The sequence below is a fragment of the Marmota marmota genome, unplaced genomic scaffold, assembly GCF_001458135.2.
Source record: "Marmota marmota marmota unplaced genomic scaffold, marMar, whole genome shotgun sequence".
Lineage (NCBI taxonomy): Eukaryota > Metazoa > Chordata > Mammalia > Rodentia > Sciuridae > Marmota > Marmota marmota.
The window spans coordinates 41,694,501-41,714,697 of record NW_026000057.1 but is presented as its reverse complement, the minus strand read 5'-3'; the positions used below and the strand labels follow the sequence as shown (position 1 = coordinate 41,714,697).

The window sequence follows — 20,197 nt, the reverse complement described above, 5'->3', positions numbered from 1 at the left end:
CTTCGTTCTAATATAATTTCAATAGCACATCATCCCTTTGTTCAAAGGCTCTCAGTAAAGTTTTACTGGTACTGTATCATCCTCTTAGGGTAGAAAGCAGTCTTTAGTTGGACCCATAGAAGCAGTAGATAGGCAAGTGTGTACTGAGAGTTGATGGGTGGTGGGGTTGGGGACATGTTGTTCAAAGCATACAAATTTTCATTAGGAGAAATAAGTTTAAGAGATCCATATTATACAGCATGGTGACTACAGTTAATGATAATATATTGTGTAGTTGAAAACTAGTAAGATATTTTAAGTGTTTTCACCACAAAATTAAGTGTGTGAGGTAAATTCATATTATAGATTGTTTTAGCCATCCTACGATGTATGTGTATAAATACAATCAAAGCATAATGTTGTACACAGGAAACATATGGTTTCAATTTGTCAACTAAAAACAAAATTAATTATAATTAATGGAAAATTACATTTTAATTGTTGTGTTTATGTAAATGGTTTAAGCAGGGACAGTATATAGTAAAGAAAAGAGGACATAGAAAAAGGATACCAATGCAAACAATAGTGCTCAATAGTTTGTTGACTAATTCTTCTGCTTCATACTCTGTCATTGAACTGTGAGGCCCATGAGAGTCAATTTTGAGATTCACCTTTCTCATATATTTTTTTCCAAGGAGGCATGGTTTAAACAATTTTTAAGATGCTTCTTGTTCTTAAATTATATACTCAGTCACAATGCAGACAGATGAACTTATTTATTGCTGAAGAATTTCTGCTAATTATTGAAAATCCCTAGCTTTTTTTTTTTGAAGGGCTTTATTCCATTTCATGTATTTATTTATTTGTTGTGCAAGGGCTTGAATTCAGGGTCTTACCTGTGCTAGGCAAGTGCTCTACCACTGAGCTATGTCCCCAACCCTATCTGTCCTAGTTCTTTTGAGAAATCTTTTTTTTTTTTTTTTTAAAGAGAGAGAGAGAGAGAGAGAGAGAGAGAGAGAAATTTTTTTTTATATTTATTTTTTAGTTTTTGTCAGACATAACATCTTTGTTTGTATGTGGTGCTGAGGATCGAACCCGGGCCGCACACATGCCAGGCGAGTGCGCTACCGCTTGAGCCACATCCCCAGCCCGAGAAATCTTAAATACAATATGTTTATGTATATTTTTCTTTGTGGTTTAGAAATAATGGTTTGAATTTTAGGGGGCTGATTATTAAATAAATATACTCTTTTGCTCCTGTTTCCTCACTTGAAACCCCGAGTCCTGAGGCAAAGCATCATAAATCTCTCCTTTTTGTCCAAGTGCTGTGAAAGATAAGATATGTGGTTCCATAGGGGCAAACAACAGGACTTGACCTAATTATTTGAATAAAGCTAGGGCAGGTCAGGGGAGGCTTCCCTGAGGACGTAATGCCTGAGTTACTCTCTGAAAGAGGAATAGGGCTTAATGAAGTTGAAAACAGTGGGGAAGGACCCTTCTGGAGAAGGAAAAACAGAGGGAATAGAAAAGGGATGTGTTGGGTAGCCTAGAGTTAAAAGGTGGGGCTGGAGAGGTAAGGAAGGGCCATGCAGGGCTGTGTGCACCAGGTAAGGAATTTTGTCTTGACCCTAAAAGTGATAATGTTAATTTCTGATGGCCATAAGACCCATGACCAGAAATTTGCATTTGGAAAAGATCGTTGTGTCTTGGCTGCAGTGCATATTGGCAGATGGGCGAATGGGAGAAGGTCACTGCAGGCAGATAAGACGGGTACTTATTGCAATAATCCAGGTGAGAGCTGTCAAGACTTTGGACCAGAATGATAGTATTAGAAATGTAGAAAATTGGACGTATCTGAGAACTGTTTAGGGAGCAAGGGCAGTATTGATGCTGGATGCTGCGTGAGATGTTAAAAACGAGTCTCAGGTTTTCTGCCTCACTGGAGTTCAAAACTGAATGGATAATGTTACTTAATATTGAGAGAAGGAAACGGAGAAGAGACAGTCTAGTAAACGACAGAAATACATCTTCTATTTTATATTTCTAGGTAGAAGGAAGATAAATCATACTATCCACAGGAAGCAAACATATTTTGCCCAAGAATACATTTCTAAAAAAGAAGAGTTTACTAAGATAATGTTTAATATTTGTGACTCTCCAAAATGTACTGAAGATATTCTTTATACTTTTCAAATGTTACAGCATTTTCCCTTTCCCCTGCACAATTCAGGGGAGTTAATAGGAAGAAAATAGTGTAACATGAGAAACACTTTGGAATCTGACCATCTGTCCAGACTTGTATGGTTCATTGTTAGGCATAACAGGCTGGAGCCCAGGACACTTTCCTCCAGGCAATGGTCCTGCTGGAAATTTTGATCAACTTCATTTATAAAAGAATCATTTTCAATTTCAACACAAGACAATTTTTGCTCCTCTGAACTGTGGCATTTTTGTGAGCTGTTCATTATTCTAAAAATCAAAGAGAAGTTTCCCAGTAATTTTTTGTAACCTATGGATTATTTTTTTATATTTTAACACATGCTTGTGTGTGTGTTAAAATGCTTGTGTTTTTTATAAAAATCACACCAAAAGGGGCCAGAGAGAGCAATCAAACATTCAGAAAACTCTAGAAAAACACTAAATACCCAACAAAGTTAGAATCATACACCCTAAGGTACACATGCCGTGCATTGCTGAATAGTCATGTGTTCATACAGTCTGTGGTTGGCTTTGACATATGCATTCTTCAGTTCCATTGGTGATTTAGAGTTCAATTGAGTGGCTGAGTATAGGATAACTGACAAATGAGCCATCATGAAAAAGAAGCAAGTAGTCTGTAATTTCAGTGACTCAGGAGGCTGAGGCAGAAGGATCGCAAGTTAGAGATACAGCCTGGGCAACTTTTAATTTTAATCCCAAAATTGAAAATTAAAAGGAGGTGGGGATGTAGGTCAGTGGTAAAGTAGTCTAGGTTCAATTTGTAGTACAGAAGAAGAGGAGGAGAAGGAGGAGGAGGAGTTGGAGGAGGAGGAGGAGGAGGAGGAGGAGGAGGGGGAAGTAGATTATTCAAAACCTTATTTCTTTGGGCATATATGTTTACATAGAGTCTTTTTCACTAGACTTTTTCCTCCATTAGGGAGTAGATCAGGGAAAATAATGGACTCCAAAGGAGTTCCATGCTCCACTGACGGCCACCTCTATAAAACTTCATCAGCCACTGAATCCCCAAACTAAAAGATGTGGGAAAAGCATAAAAAAGCATAAGATATGAACTATAGTGTCAAGGAGTTTATAATTTGAGGGTATGTTCGTTTTTTATGACTATCAGAAAAAATGTTTTGGTTAATTAACTTGTACAGAGAAAAAGGTTTATTTGGACTCAGACTTTTTCAGGTTCCAGTTCATAATTGATATGCCCCTGTACTTTAGGCCAGTGTTGAGGCAGCCCACCAGGGCAGGGTACATGCAGAGCAAAAATGCTCACCTCATTACGAGGAAAGAGAGAGAGAAAGAGAGGAAAAAGCTGGGAGTCTCACAATCCCTGTCTAGGACACACCTCAAATGACCTAAAGCCCTCCCACTAGACCTCACTTAAAGTTTCCAGTACCTCCCAATAACACCACCCTGGGGACCAAGCCTTTAACACCTGGGGGGATATAACTTCAGGGGATATTCAAGGTCCAAACTATAGCAGAGGGATAAGACACAAATGTGCTTAACTACATAAGGCATATTACACATGATTATATTCCAAAAGCTCAATTTAAATTATCTGTGTTAGAATTTAATTAATCGTTAGTTAAATTCTCCAGCAAATACACAGAACCTATGTAATTCATATATACATGAATAAGTATTCTAAAACTACTTTTTCATCTACATTTAAAATCATTTATTAATTTTTTTTCAGTGAGGCAATGAATTCAGGTCTCCAATTTACAACAGTAAGAATAAAATTTCTAGCCAGGCATGTACACCTGTAATCCCAGAGGCTTAGAAGGCTGAGGCAGGAGGATGGCAAGTTCAAAGCCAGCCTCAGCAAATGATGAGGCCCTAAGTAACTTAGCAAGACCCTGTCTCAAAACAGAAAATAAAAACCACTGGGGAAGTGGCTTAGTGGTTAAGTGCCCCTGGGCTCAATCCTTGGTACAAAAAAAAAAAAAAGAATTTCTTTAATCAGGCATGAACAATGACAATCTAACCTTTTCTACCTTTCCCCCCCTCTCCTGGGCACTGTATGCACAAAGTCTTACCATGATGCTTTTGCACTGATTGAGGGTAGAAATGGGGAAATAAGGAGAAAGAGAAATCTGATTGGAGGGTAAGGCAAATGTGGGGCTCAGATGTTTTTCGAGTTACAGCCATTTATTAGCATTTTAAAACTGCATAAACAGGGAGGAGGGGAGGCAGGGAAAAGAAGAAGGAAACTACTCAGTTACCAAAGAAGAGACTTCTGTTTCTAGCAATATGAAGACTCTCTGACACACACAGAAAACAACTAAAATTATTTGAAAAACATCTTTAAATCTTTAGAATGTATCAATGAAATGGCAAGCAAAGAAGACAAATGAAAACTCGAACCTAAAAGTTTAACTGCAACACAGAAGGTAGCCTTTGCCTTGAGGTATCTGCCAAACTCCATGAACTTAAACTTTGGCTTTCACTGTTTTGGAGAATAGGAGAGTATGAAATAACACCAAAGGTATGTGTGTATATATATACACACATATATATGTATATATGAAATAAATATGTATATATATATATATATATGAAATATATAATATGTATGAAAGTTGTGTCAAATTCATTCCACTCTCTTTCTTATTCCTCTCCACCTCCCTTCCCTTCATTCCCCTTTGTCTAATACACTGAACTTCTATTCTTCCCACTGCTCCTTGTTATGGGTTAGCTTCAGAGAGAACATTCTGCCATTGTTTTTTGGAGGACTGACTTATTATATGTATGTGTGTATATATATATATATACACATACACACACACACACCATAGTGAATCTCGACATTGTATACATGCACAAGACTGGAATCCTAATTGGAATAAGACATATTCCATGCTTGTATAAATGTATCAAGATAGATTCTACTGTCATGTATAACTAAAAAGAACAAATTAAAAAAATTTAAAATTGTTTAGCAAACTAAACAATTATATTGAAAGTATGAGTAAAGAGCTACAAATTATAAATAAAGTATAGCAAATTGAGTAAGAACCAGAATTTCTAGAAAGGAAAAATGTAGTAACTGAAAAAATTAAATTCAATCAATGGATAGATTTGATCAATTTTAGCTCTCACTTAAGATAGATTTTTTGGACTGGGTGATATATTAGAACATATCACCCAGAATTCAAAAGAAAAAGACAGAGGTGTCACAAATACAGAAGGAAGCTTAAGAAACAGGAAATTATTTTTACAAAAGATGTAACATAGGACCGAGAGTCCCAGATGGGAATAATAGAGGAAGACATAAGAAATATTTGGATAAACAGTGACAAAGAGCTTCTACAACAGAATAATGAAATAATAAAAAATCCATGACCCTTAAGCAGGACAACAAATAAATAAAAATCCCTACCTACAAATACAGTGAAACTAGAAAAACCTAAGACGTGAAGATCTTGAGAGCAGCTGGAGAAAAAGGATTAGCACCAAAGAAATGCAGTGAGTTTGTAGCTAATGACCTAAAAGGAGCAGTAGAAACCAAGCAAAACAAGACAAAACCCACAAACAAACAAAACAACAACTACAAAATCAGTGGAAGAGTATCTTCAATAATACTGGGGGGAAATACCCTGTAACATAAAGATATTTTGAAAGAAATATCAACTGATCCTTATTAAATAAATCTCTAAAATGTGTACTTCAGATAGATAGAAGGAAAATTATCACAGACAAAGGGCTTGGAATTCAAGGAAAAATAAAAAGCAATAGAAACAGCAGATTGGTTAAATATAAACAAATGTAGAGTGTATAAAGCTATGAGAGCAATATATTGAAGAGATGTCTGTAATCTTATGTTGATCGCAGCATTCACAACAACCAAAATATGCAATTAACTTAAGTATCCGTTGATGAATGGCTAAAGAAAATAATGTATAAAAATCAATCAATCAATCAATAAAAAGGTATATACATATGTACACACATATACAATAGGATCATATTTAGCTTTAAAAAAAAAGAAGGAAATTCCATCATCAGTGACAATACATACGAAGCTTGAGGACATTACATTAAATGAAATTACATAGATGGAGAAAGACAAATAACACATGATTTATCTTATATGTGGAATCTAAACCATGTGGGACTCTAGAAGCAGTGAGAAGAATGGTGGTTACCAGGGGTTGGTAGTGGGGGAGTTTGCGCAGATGTTAGCTCAAGGTTACAAAAAAAAAAGGAGGGAGGAAAAAGCTCAAGCAATCTATAAAATATGGTGACTATAGTTCATAATATTATATTTTAAACTTGAAAATTGCTAAGAAAACTTGTGTTCTGACCACAAAAAAATAGGTATGTAAACTAATGTGTGTGTTAATTATCTTGATTTAGCCAATGTATACCTATTTCAAAACACCATGTTGTACCTCAGGCCCATAGCAGTGCAGTTGGCTGACCATGGACTGAGACTTCTGAAACTGTGAGCCCCAAATAAGTTTTTCCTCCCCTAAGTTGTTCTTGTCAGGTATATTTGGTCACAGCAATTAAAAGCTGCCTAACATACTGTGGATGAATTCTCTGCTCATTTTCAACATACTGGCATAACATATTCTTGTATTCTTGTGAGTACAAGAATAAGGAAAAAAACCTCTAGAAGCAAGTCATAACATGAATGTTGACAACACTATCAACCTGTTAGAGTGTTCCAGTACACATCATCTCATTTATCCTCATCCCAGAAAAATTATGTTTGGAAACCAGAGCCAGTGTGACTCTCTTCGTGGCAAATTAATGCCTCAAGAACAAATAGCAGTAGTTGTAGAAGACAGAGTTCATGACCAGTTCTCAAAAAAAAAAAAAAAAAAATCTGATTAGCTTCATTGATGGTGGCAGGATTGATTTTTCTGCTCCCTGGATGAGTTCTCCATATGTACATGTTGTGTGGCTGGACTACCAGCAAGACTGGAAGGAGTGGTGTTTATGTGAGCTGTATGCCAGATTGGATTTGTGCTCCTAAGAGTATGTTGCAAGTTGAGTCCAAGCCCACGAAAATTATTTCTGAATAAATACAATTTGAAAAAATTATTTTATGTCTAGTTTTACATGTAATATTGTTATTTTGTGAGTTTCAAATTACACTTGAATGCATATCTATGAATGCAATATGAGATGCATGCATGATTTCATCTTTGAATGCATTTGAATATAATATAACTGGAAGTATAATTTGCATTCTCAAATTTTATAATAACAAATAACCAAATATTTAAAAATAAATTTCAAATAAATCTTTGGGGGTTGGCAACCACAAAAATACCATGTTGAGCACTGAAAATATATAGAGTTTTTGTTTGCAATTTTAAAAATAAGTAATAAATTGAAAAACATAAAATGTACATACAACCACAAAATGCAAATAAGTCATGAAGAGAATGACTGAAGTTAAATTGTTCTAAAAGATCTTTAAATTAATCAGGTGAAGGGGAGAGATAAGATTTCTAACAAAATTGTTTAAAACTGAGATAAAGCATGTAACTTTGAAACTATTAAAAGAAAAAAAGAAAAAGAAACAAAATATTCTAAAACAAAGCAATATAAAAAAGAAAAAATAATAAAGAAGAATCAGAATATAAAGAGCAAAATAAGATGGTAGGAATAGTTTTAAATCCAATAAATGCAAATGAACTAAATTCTATAGTTAAAAGATATAAAAACAGCTACATAGATTTTGCTAGCATATAAGAATATGGAAAGGATACCAAAAGAATACAAAAAATACACAAGAGACATATAAGAATAAGAAAAATTACAGTAAAAGAAAGTGAAGTAGCTATATCACTATCAGACAAAATAGGCTTTAAGGGAAAAAGTTTTACCAGAGATAAAAAGATCATGATGATACATGGTTCAATTTGCCAGGAAGACATAGCAATTCTAACCTAGTATTCATCTAGCAGTATAACCGCAGTTTATCGGAGGTGAAAATTGAAAAGCCACAGGCTGGGTATGTTAGCTCAGTTAGAGTGCTTGTCTAGCATCCACAAAGCCATGATCCCCAGCACTGCAAAACAGCAAAAACAAAATAAAACAAAGCCACAAGCCAGGTATGGTGGTGCACAGCTATAGTCCCAGCTACTGAGGAGGCCGAGGAGAGAGGATCACTTGAGCCCAGGAGTTCAAGGCAGCCTGGACAACATAGTGAGAACCTCACCTCAAAAACAAAAGATTATAAAGAAAGACACACAAATATATAATCATAGTGGGAATGCAATACACCTCTCATACAAACTGAAATACAAAGCAGACCAAAACAAACAAACAAACAAATAAACAAAAACAGTTCAGTAATGAAATAATTGATTTGGTCATCACAAGTAGTAAATTTGATCTAATATGTATTTATAGAATAATATCCCCAACAATTAAACATGATTTTCAAGCAAACCTGGGACATTTACAAGAGTAAAAAAATCTCACCAAATGTCAAAGGATTAGTATTGTACAGATGGCACTGTATAACCAAAAAGCAATTAAGTTGATAATAACAAAAAATGCCTGGATAAAAAACCCCTCCATATGCATGGAAATAATATACTTCTAAATAACTTGTGGGTCAAGGAAGTAATCATTAGGGAAATTAGAACATATGATATCAGAATTATATCATCAAGGTGGAATATGATGGACATCATTATCCAAAGTACATGTATGAATTGGGGTGAACATACGTTATATACAACCAGAGATATAAAAAATTGTGCTCTATATGTGTGATATGAATTGTAATGCATTCTGTTGTCATTTATTAAAAAACAATAAAAAATAAAATAAATACTACCATCAAATGTGTAGAGTTCAGTTAAAGTGGAATGTAGGAAATTTATAGCATGCATACTTACAGTAGAAATCAGGAATGATGGAAAGTTAAGTTCAGATGACAAAAGTAAGAAAATGAATAGAAGAATAAAATAAAACCAAGTAGAAGAAAATAAATAGAGCAGAAATGAATGAAATAAAAAGCCCAACGTTTAATAAGATGATCAACAAAATAAGATAATGACTCTTTCAAAACAGCAAGGAACTCAGAAAACTACTGGCAAACTTGATCTAGGGATAGAGGACACAAATAGGAGTGAAAATTTGTGGAGAAGACATTACAGAGAGATATTTTGCAGAGCTAATAAAATATTGGAAACATTTGGTACTGAAAAGGTCAATAAAATGAGCAAATCCTATAAAATATAAGAAAAGATGGGGCTGGGGTTGTGGCTCAGTGGTAGAGCACTTGCCTCACATGTGTGAGGCACTGGGTTCAATTCTCAGCACCACATATAAACAAATAAATAAATAAAGGTCTATCAATAACTAATAAAACACTTTTTTTAAAAAAAAAGAAAAGAAATCAAGAAGAAATAAGAAACTCATCTGGTTCTATAATCTTAAAGAAATTTAATCAGTAGTTAAAAAATTTTCCTACAAAAAATACACTGGGAACATGTTGCTTGAGCAATAAATTTTTGTCAATTGTTCATTAAACCAAAAATCCCATTTTAGGCAAAATAGTAAGCAGTAAATGGCTAGGAAGGTTATTTAATAAAAATAAACTATTTCAAAGGCATAAAATACATAAAGTATAATAAAACCCAGGGCCTAATTCATGTTAAACAAGTGCTCTATCACTGAACTACCTGAAAGACATTTAAGATAATCCCAACCCTGAACAACACTTAAGATAATCTAATTATCTAAGGAGATATTCAATGTTTGTGGCCAAAACCACAATATTATTATGATATCAAATTTTCCCAAATTAGTCTGGAACTTAATACAACTCTAATCAAAATCTCAACTGGGCTATACGTGTGTGTGTGTGTGTGTGTGTGTGTGTTTGTGTATGTGTGTTTCATGTGTAACCTAGCAAGCTGGTTCCGAAATTCATAGGGAGGCCAGGCACAGCTGGAGCATGCCTGTAATCCCAGTGGCTTAGAAGGCTGAGGCAGGAAGATTGTGAGTTCAAAGCCAGCCTCAACAATTTAACAAGGCACTAAGCTACTCAGTGAGACCATGTCTCTAAATAAAATACAAAACAAGGGGATTTGATTCAGTGGTTAATTGTCCCTGGGTTCAATCCCCATTACCCCCTGCACTGCCTCCCCCCCCCCAAAAAAAAAAGGAGAAAAAGAAAAGAAAAAGAAAATTTATATGGAAAAATTAAAGTTCAAAAGTAGCACAGGCACATCATATAAAAAATAACAGAAGGAAAGGAGATTTGTTATGCTTTGGATAAAAAATGTCCTCCAAAGGCTCATGTGTTGAAGGCTTGGTCCCCAGTGTAGCAATGTTCAGAGGAGGGACTTTGGGGAAGTGATTGGATCATGAGGGCATTACATCATGAGAGGATTAATCTGTTGATAGCTGAGTGGAATGCTGGGAGATGGTGGGGCATGGTTAGAGGAAGTAGGTAACTGGGTGCATTCCCTTGGGACTCTTCCTGTTTCTCTTTCTTTCTGCTTCTTGGCTGTCATGAAGTAAGCAGCTTTCCTCCGCCATGCCTTTCTGTCATGATATTGTGCCTTTCCTCAGGTCAAAAGCAAGAAGTCTGTCAAGACTGTGGAATGAAGCCTCCGAAACCATAAGACAAAATAAATCTTTCTTCCTTTAAGTTGTATTAAGTATTTGGTCACTGTGATGAGAAGCTGACTAACCACAAGAGTGTTATACTATATATCAAATATTAATGCAAAGTTATATTAAATTATACAAAAGTCATTGGCACCAACACAATCAACCTTACGGATAAGATTGTGAATCTTAAGAGAGACCCGAATTATGGAAACTTGATTTTTTTTTTAATAGAACTTGATATATGCCATTGAACTAATTGGTTAGTTTTAAGAAATCAGTTCTCATAGCTTAAAGTTAAAAGATAAAACAATACAACATCTCAAAGAGATCACTAAAAAATAATATTCTTATCTTTTCTGTTTAGGGAAGAATTTTTTTAAATTAGCAAAAAAAAAAGTGAATTGTAAGGGAAACAACTGATATACTTAATTAATTAAAAGACTGACTTCTGATTTGTAAGGCAATACCATAAAGCATGTGAAAAGACAAATTACAAACTGGAAGAAAGTATTTTTAACTTTGGAAACTGACCAACAATTTCTGTCCGAATATATGAGGAATTCGTATAAATCAACGAGAAAAGGATCAACTACACAGTAGGAAAAAAATGTACAAAAGACTTGAACAGCTATTTAATACAAGAGGAAACAGGATGGCTAATAACATAAGAAAAGTATCTAATTTCATTCATAATCAGGAAATAAAAGTTCCTACCATAGTAAAAAACTACTTTCAACTTCTTGGTTGTATAAACATTTTAATTGCATAGTAACAACTGTCAAAGAATAGTGAGTGTTGCTTACTCCCATTCACTACTGAAATCCACAGTGTGGCATTATTTAGGACAATCAAATATATATACTATGATCCAGTGTCCACTCTCAGGTATATAATCCAGTTTAGAGAAACTCTCAGATCTTTGCTGAGGGGATATATATAAAATAATGTTCATATGAACACAGTTTATAATTGCAAGCAAACTAAAGGAAGGAATCCACATATCTATAGGCAGCAGAGTGGATTAGAAAATTCATACACTAGAATAGAACAAGCAAGTGAATGAATGAATTACAATTACACATAACAACATGGGTGAACCTTAGAAATGATAAGAAGCAAGTCACAGATGAATAATACATGCATAAAATTCACAAACTGATAGTTAAAAAAATGCATTGTGATAGTGCCGCAGTCCAGCTGCAGCAAAATAACCGGGGGGTGACGAGCAACTTGTGTAGATTGATACAGCAGGAGTGGGAGCCATTTATTGTAGGACAGGAGGGGTATATATACATTACACACAGCTTATCTTAATTAGCATAAACTAGATACAGCAGTCAACCAATAAGGAATCTCCACACTTAATGGCTCGCTGGCGTTACTTCACAAACCACTCCCTCTGGCAAAATGCCAGGCGCCATCTTGACTTGTTTACAGACCCTAACATGCTAGGGTCCAAATATATATGGTATAGTAACAAAGGAAAGGATTCATTGTGTACTTGCATAGCATTATCATACTGTACTCATATATTTGTATGAAATAAAAATTTTGCTGGGTGTGATAGTGCACACCTGTAATCCCAGCAGCTTGGATGGCTGAGGCAGGAGGATTGTGAGTTCAAGGTCAGCCTCAGCAAAAGCGAGGTGCTAGACAACTCAGTGAGACCCTGTCTCTAAATAAATATAAAATAGGGCTGGGGATGTGAGTCAGTGGTTGAGTACCCCTGAGTTCAATTCCCAGTACCAAAATAATAGTAATAATAAAAATAGTAATAAATTTTTAAGAGAGAAAAGTAAGGGAAAGATAAACTATAAATCCAAAACCATGGATTTTTTTTTAAAGGAGAAGGAAGAAGATGGGAAGAAGATGCACATCAGCTTCATTCTTTTACTTAAATTGATTGTTCTATGGGTAGTCATTATGTTCCACGTATATTACATCTAGCATATTTTTATATTTATTTGATACTTAACTTAAACATCAAAAGGAATAAAATAGGGATTCAAGTAGGAGTATTAGAGAGATATTAATTACTGCCCTTAGGGTTGGAACCAGTGACTCCATTAAAAGATGGTAAGAGATATAGCCTTTCAGAGCAGGGAGGGACACTTCCTTTAAAATTCTAGAGTGGGTAGAGTTTACTAGCTGGAGGGAAAAGTGAGGAACAAATTTGAAATGGGGAACGACATGAACAGAGACCATACTCATCTCATGTTGGGGATTCATGAGTAAGCGTAGGCTACTGAAATCATTGATGAAATAGTTTGAACTGTTAGTTTGACAAACTCTAGGTTACTAGGAAATTTAATTTGTACTTTCATTCCATTTACACAGAAAATGAAGAAGTATGATTTGATCGTTAAAAAAACCCAGCAAATTATATTTTAGGAAATTCTATAAATAAAAATAGAATTCATTGATGTCTCTTTCATATCAAGATGCCCAGCCCGGAGGGCCACCAGCTTATTACAAAGAGAAACTGGATTCCAAAGCTGTCCCTTCCCTCTGTCTTGCCTGCACCCCACCCTCTCTAGTTCCCTGCTCTGAATGTGTTTACCAAACTTGACTGTACCAGAAAGTGCAATGAGAGTGCTCCGGGTCACTAACGGGTTATCTGCTTGCCTCAGGAAGAAACAAGAGGAAAAAGAAAAGGCCACATTTGCTGGGGTGTTGCTGCTGTTCTCCGACTACAGTTACCCACTCCATCAGCCATGGTGACATCTGATGAATTATTAGGTTGGCCCCCATGGCTAGAAGAGCGACATCTCAGGTCAAGGTGAGCCAAGCCTGCCATCTGGTTCTGGCTCCAGGCTCCTGCACTGATGGTTTCAAAATGGTACTTCCAGGAGCATTTTCTTTGCATTTTGGCACCCCAAATGAGAAAAGAGCACTCACATATACTCACTCCACATGTCCCCAAATCTAAAGCTTCTATGAGGACAGGAAGGCATTCATAGAGGAAGAAAAAAGATTTTGCAAACTTTGAAGGGCCTTTAATTTGATGCATACTCTTTGAGAGGCAGATATTGTCCACCCAAACTCTAGGTGAAGAATTTGATAAGCCAGGGGTGTGGCTTAGTGGTGGAGAACTTGTCTAGCATGTGTGAGACCTGGGATTTGATCCCCAGCATCACAAGATAAAAAAAGAAAAGAAATAAAGAAGGAAAGGGAGGGAAGAAAGAGAAAGCGGGGGAGGGGGGCCAGAGGAAGGGAAAATTGAGCTACGGAGGTGAAGAGGGGGTTGAGTGACTTCCCAAAGACATCAAGCAAAGGAAGTCAGGGTAAGAGTTAAGGGTTCTGAATTATCGTCAAGACACATGGCCATTTTGCTTCCTATTACATAGCATCAAAGTTCTGGAGAAAATCCAGCAAGAGCAATTTTGTTGGAAGAGAAATAGTTCATCTTCCGAGAAAGAAATGGAATAGCCTTGACTCTTTAGTCTTTGCTGCAATGGGTGAGGCAAAGGGAATGTTCTATACCAACAAAATCAGAATGGCAAAATGTTGCATGCCTCCAGGAATGGAATAGGAGGAAACCTGGTTATGGTGTGGTACACACATGGAAATGGCATGAAGCACACTCTGATATAAAATTACCAGGGCTGTGAAACACCACATTTTGTTGTTGTTGTTGGTACTGTGTACTGAACCCAGGGGTGCTTTACCTTTGAGCTATATCCCAGCCATTTTTATTTTTTATTTTGAGACAGGATCTCTCTCACTTGATGAGGGTCTCGTTAAGTTGACTAGGCTGGCCTTGCACTTGCAATCCTTCTGCCTTAGCCTCCTGAGTCACTGGGATTACAGGCTGTGCCTCTGCACCTGGCTGGCACTGTATAATTTTGGCAAAGCCAGCAAATGTGAGGATTAAGGTTAGTTTTGCAACAAAGGGTTTCCAAGTCAATAATTATAATTTCACAATCTGGATAGTTAATTTATGTTGCACAGAACCATGCAGATTTTGAAGTTAGAGATAGCCCATAAAGGAGCAGAAAAGGAGAAAAGGGGTAAGGAAGCTCTGAAATTATAGAAACAGAAAAATAAAGATGTAGAAATGAAAAATTGTGCTTTCACTGTCTTCATCATCAATAGATAGCTGAGTTAAGCAACTGCTCCTTCCAGTGAGGATTCTTAGGTTTAAAGTTCAGCTCTGCTACTTGCTAATTGGTAGCTTTAGGCAAATTATGTTTCAGTCTCCTGAAAGGAGTCATAACAGATCAATCTCACAGAGTTTTATAAAAGTTGATTGAATTAATATATTTGTAAAACACCAAAAATTGCCTAGCATGTAATAAGAGCTTCCCAAATATTCATTATTGCCATCAATAAAATCTTCAAGAAATAATGTTTATTTTTAATTGGACCCAGTTTCTCCTTCCTTTACCCTACTTGGATTTGGTTTCCTTGTTGGCTTCATTACCATTAATATTTTGGGGAAAGAAAATCAGTTGGCTATGCAAAATCTTCTTGCTTTTCCAGTGTAAAGCCAGATAATGATAAAAATGATAAATAATTCTCCATATCCACATTCAATTAATGAATAGAAACTTTGTTAGAGAATTGAAATATTATGACCTATTAGATAAATAGAGAGATATGAAGGTTATTTGCTTAAATAAAAGAGCCCCAGCCCAGCCAGCTTGGTTCAATCAGCTGTCTGCCTGCAGGCACTCAGGCCCCTGTCTGAGGTGTCAGGAAATGAAGGCTGAGGTGGCTGAGAGGGAAGAAGGACGTCGGATGGATTATAGATTAGACAGAAACACCCCCAGCCCCTCATCTTCTACTCTCTGACACACAAAGCTCTTTATTTATTTTATACTTAAAATGTCAAAGGTGCCCAGAAATGGGCCTCTGGACTAGGGACCGGCAGTCCACACTAACCTGGGCTGACATAACAAAATCCTCCATTTGCCTCTGTGATTCACACAGCGTGTGTACATCACCACAAACATGGATCTTGGCAGGAAGCCTCTTACTGGCTTGGGAACAAAAATGGACTTACATATCTAGAGCTGCAGGTGACTAAGGTGGAGAATCATGTGCATCTCCATAACTCTTCAGGATGCATAGGTACAAGTACATTTCTGTGAGGCCAATGTCAACCCACTAAACTACTTTAACTTCGTGACAACCAAGTTCGGCCCAGTGACAGGGACTCTATTGGACAAGGAATTTGTAGCAGGATTTTACTACTCCTGTGTGATGTAGGAAGAACCCCCCAAAATAAAGTGTCTACAAAGAAAAGATAGCATACCTCTTATTATGACTCCTAAGCATTCCATGTTATACACAAAGGTAGAGTCTTTAACATAGCTCATCTTTTTTAAAAAATGCTTTTATTAGTGCATTATAGTTATACATAATAGTGGGGTTCATTTTGAGATAATCATACATGAACTGAATTTATTTTGCTTCATTTCAATCCCCAGTGCTGCTTCTCCCCCCTCCCCATTTCCCTTCCTCTATGCTACTAGTCTTTTTTCTATTTATGTATCATTTTTTAAAAATTGGCACTTTATAGGTATACACAAAGGTGGAATTCACTGTGATATACTCATGTATGTACATGGCATAATTTTATCAAATTAATTCTGCATTTCCTCCCTTTTCTCATCCCTCCCCCTCATATCTCCTTCTTCTCTTCCACTGATCTTCTATTTTCCTCAGATCTATATCTCCCTTTTTCCCTTTATTTTGCACTAGCTTCCATAAATGAGAGAAACATTTGAGTCTGGCTTATTTCACCAGTTTCATTCTTTTACTGGCAAATATTCTAATTTCATTCTCTTTATGGTTGAGTAAAACTTCATCATTCATATATATATATATATATATATATATATATATGATTTTTTTTAATCCATCATCTGTTGATGGACACTTGGGCTGGTTCCAAACCTGGCTCTTGTGAATTGCACTGCTATAAACACTGGGGCACCTATATCATCATAGTATGAAAACAGCTCATCTTAAGAGCTAAAGACTTGATTGGAAAACCAGGCCTAATCCTGCTGTCTCCATAACCTGCAGCTTTGTGTTTGATATGGAAAATGAGTACAGCTTTAGAATTGCAGGATTCTATACTTTCTCTAAGAGTTCTGTTCTCCTTTCTGTGATAAAGAGGATGGTGATCTGGGACTTGGTATTAATTCTACTCCTGGCAAATATTCCTTTATTAGCTAAAAGCAAAAGCTAGAATTAATCCCAAGTCTTAGAGCTCCATCTTCCTTGTCACAGAAAGGAGAAAATGAGAATTCTTCCACTTGAGGAGCTGCCAAAAAAAGTACGTGGTGTGGCTCAAAAACAATAAAGTCATCTCCAAATCAAAGATCCACACTCTGAGCATATTTGCTCTGTGACTGAGCACCATTTTCCTCAAGAACAGAAAAATATTTTAAGAATGGATAAATCAAAATGGGCAAATAATACACATTAGTTTTACCCAATCTATTATCTGCAAAATAATTACTTGTTCCCTATAATTTCCATAATGCTTGACTTTAATAGCTAACTTAGAAGTTTAAAATATAAAGTAAGGTGTACTGTATTTGCAAATTTATTGATGGTAGTTAGCATTTATTAAGTATTCATGGCTTACTATATTTTTGAAGGTAATCAAAGAATCAAAATAAACATTTTCAACTCTCAAAGACTGTCATTTGGGAAGTAAATGTAAGGATATAATTCAATTTGTGAAAAATTCTAGACAACAGTCTGACCCACAGGACGAGTTTACTGAGTTTACTTAAGTTAGACAAGTTGGAGAATTTATTCCGTCCTTCCTGCTATTATACTGTCTTTTTTAAAAGAATATTGGTAAGTAGATTCTGACCAAAGAAGATAGAAGAATGGGTTTATTATTTTACTGGTATACAATTCCTTCGCGGAAGACAGCAAGGGAGATGGTCCCAATGAGGAGATAAAGTTCAATGATTTGAATGATTTGTCCAAGGTCAAACAGCAGCTCACTAGAATTATGTGTCAGGAGTTAGACACAGCTTTTAAATATCCACTCCACTGCAGTTTGATAAAACATCGCCTTGTGTTCTAATTTTTGTGAGGAAGAAACCAATAATCACACTGAAAAACAGAAAGTAGTACCTTGGTAGATGATTGATTCTATGACAGAAGTGTATATTTCAGTCGATTTAAAGAAATAACTTTTCTGCTTGAATCTCAAATTTTAAAGCACTGAAATAATAACTGCTGTATTTTTTGTGGGGTAAAGACATCCTAATTTTGGCCTAATTCAAGCTACAATATGATTCCAGGGGGACCAATGAAGGGGGATCAATGACTGATGGGGTCTAAGTGGTGATTGCGTTTATAGATTGGTTCTGACAGGAGGCAAATGTATCTACTCCCTGGAGCCCCCAGTGTAGTCAGCAAAGGACTGGGGTCATAATTTATGAGTAGAGTGGATTTTTCCCATTATAATAAACACTTTAATACCTTTAAGTGAAACATTCTTTTTATTAGCAGGAAGCTTAATGAGTAAGTACAGTATGGTCATTTCTTTCCACGTTGGTTTTGTTTGCCATTCTCTCCCATTCTCTATGCTGCTTCAAGTAGCAACCCATCTTGCCCCTAAATGATACTAGGAAAATGTGTACCCTTAAAAAATGCATTTCACATACCCAAATCTGCAATACCTCACGTGGGGAATGAATGGCTGGACTAAATGAGTGGTTGGCAGCAGGGTCCCCTGAGCAGTCTCATTTCCATCTGCTATGGACGGTGGCCTTCCACATATAATTTCAGTTGAAGCCAAGAAGTCATAAAATACTTATCCAAATGAGTCAATGAAGGCAGGGAAGGAGTATAATAATGATGTGACTTTTATTTTCCAGTAAGATAATAAATTCTCATTCTAAAAGACACTACCATCTATTATAAAATATACCAACCACATACAATCACTATGAAAGTGGTTACAAAAGAGTTTTTGTAAAACTGGTGTGTCATGGAAGCAAAAATAACTAATTTATAAGAGCAGGGTCAAGCAGTAAATTCCTTTAAAAAAGATTCCTGTTTTGTGATGATATTAAGCCATAATAAATTATATTAAGAGTAAATGTTGATTCTTAAGGTGGGTAATAGTACTATGGCTATGTTTTAAAGGAGTTCATGTCTTTCAGGATTACTCTAAAATATTTATAGATGACATGACGTAAAGTCTGAGATTTGCTTTGAAATAATTTGGGGCAGAGAGAGATGGGAAGAAAGGTTAAAAAAATTACACAAGATTGGCTATGAATCCTTAAATGTTGAAGCTAAATAGTATGTAAGGATCCTTATATTGCCTCTGTTTTTGTACATATAGTAATACAATTTAAAAATTTAGCTAAGCTGGACACTATATCTTTATTTTGTTTATTTATTTTTATGTGATGCTGAGGATCAAACCCAATTCCTCAAATGTGTGAGGCAAGCGCTCTGCCACTGAGCCACAACTCCAGTCCTAGTAATATAATTTTTTTTAAAAACATATTTGGAGCACTGGAAATGAAAATGAATGGTTTTGGTGACCTCTGACAATAGGAAGAGACCATTCTGAAATTAAGTCTGCCCAGCCCCTGCTTTTGGTAACTGACAAAATCACAGCCTCCCTAACATGACTAGTACTCAGCAAAGCACAGCTACAGCTTCCTCCAGTTCTGCAAATAAGTCCATACTATGCACATTTGGAGTATCTGCTTCATGTGTCACCAACAAAACATTGTATTTAAAATCAGGGCCCCATTCTACCTACAGCCCCACCATATAACACTGCTAGGCTACTCTGCTGCATTGTTCTGTTTGTTAGTGTGTGCTTAGAAATCACAACTGAATTTTAATATTATCTTAAACAAAATACAAGCAAAATGTTAATTGTGGTGCAAAAATAATCATACCATATACCTCAAAGCCATTAATTAGCACCAGTAAATGAGCTCAGTCCACAAAACCCCCAGAAGCACGCCCCCTATAAACACCATCTTGGGAAATTAGAGGCTGCAACTGTGAATGAACAGAGCAACCCAGGCCTGCTCTTACCAAAACATACACACTTCTATCATCCTACTTTTGACAGAACCAAAAAGTTAAAACAACTGAGAACAAAAATTCTGAATTGTGAGAAAGAGAATGTCTAACTTAGTCTCTTTAAAAAAAAATTTTTTTTAATAGAAAAAAGTAGTCTGGTGGTTGGAATGCTTGGAGTATGTGAATTTAGTTAATTCTTTTTACTCTCAGTTTGCTATCACAGGTACCACCAAAAGATTAGATGAAGAGGGACAGTTGTCACTGGCTACATACTTAATTTTAGGTACTGTGTTAGGCACCTCTGATGCAGTATCTTAGGATGTAGTCTTTATCCCCACTCCAGTTGAGGGTAGTGGAGGTTAAGTAATTTGTCCAAGGTCACACA

General features: G+C 36.0%; 1 protein-coding gene across 5 annotated transcripts in view; it reads right to left on the bottom strand.

The window, feature by feature from the left end:
- Alpk1 (alpha kinase 1) overlaps window positions 1-20,197 on the bottom strand; it is a 136,499-nt gene that overhangs the window by 70,285 nt on the left and 46,017 nt on the right. The window lies entirely within an intron of this gene.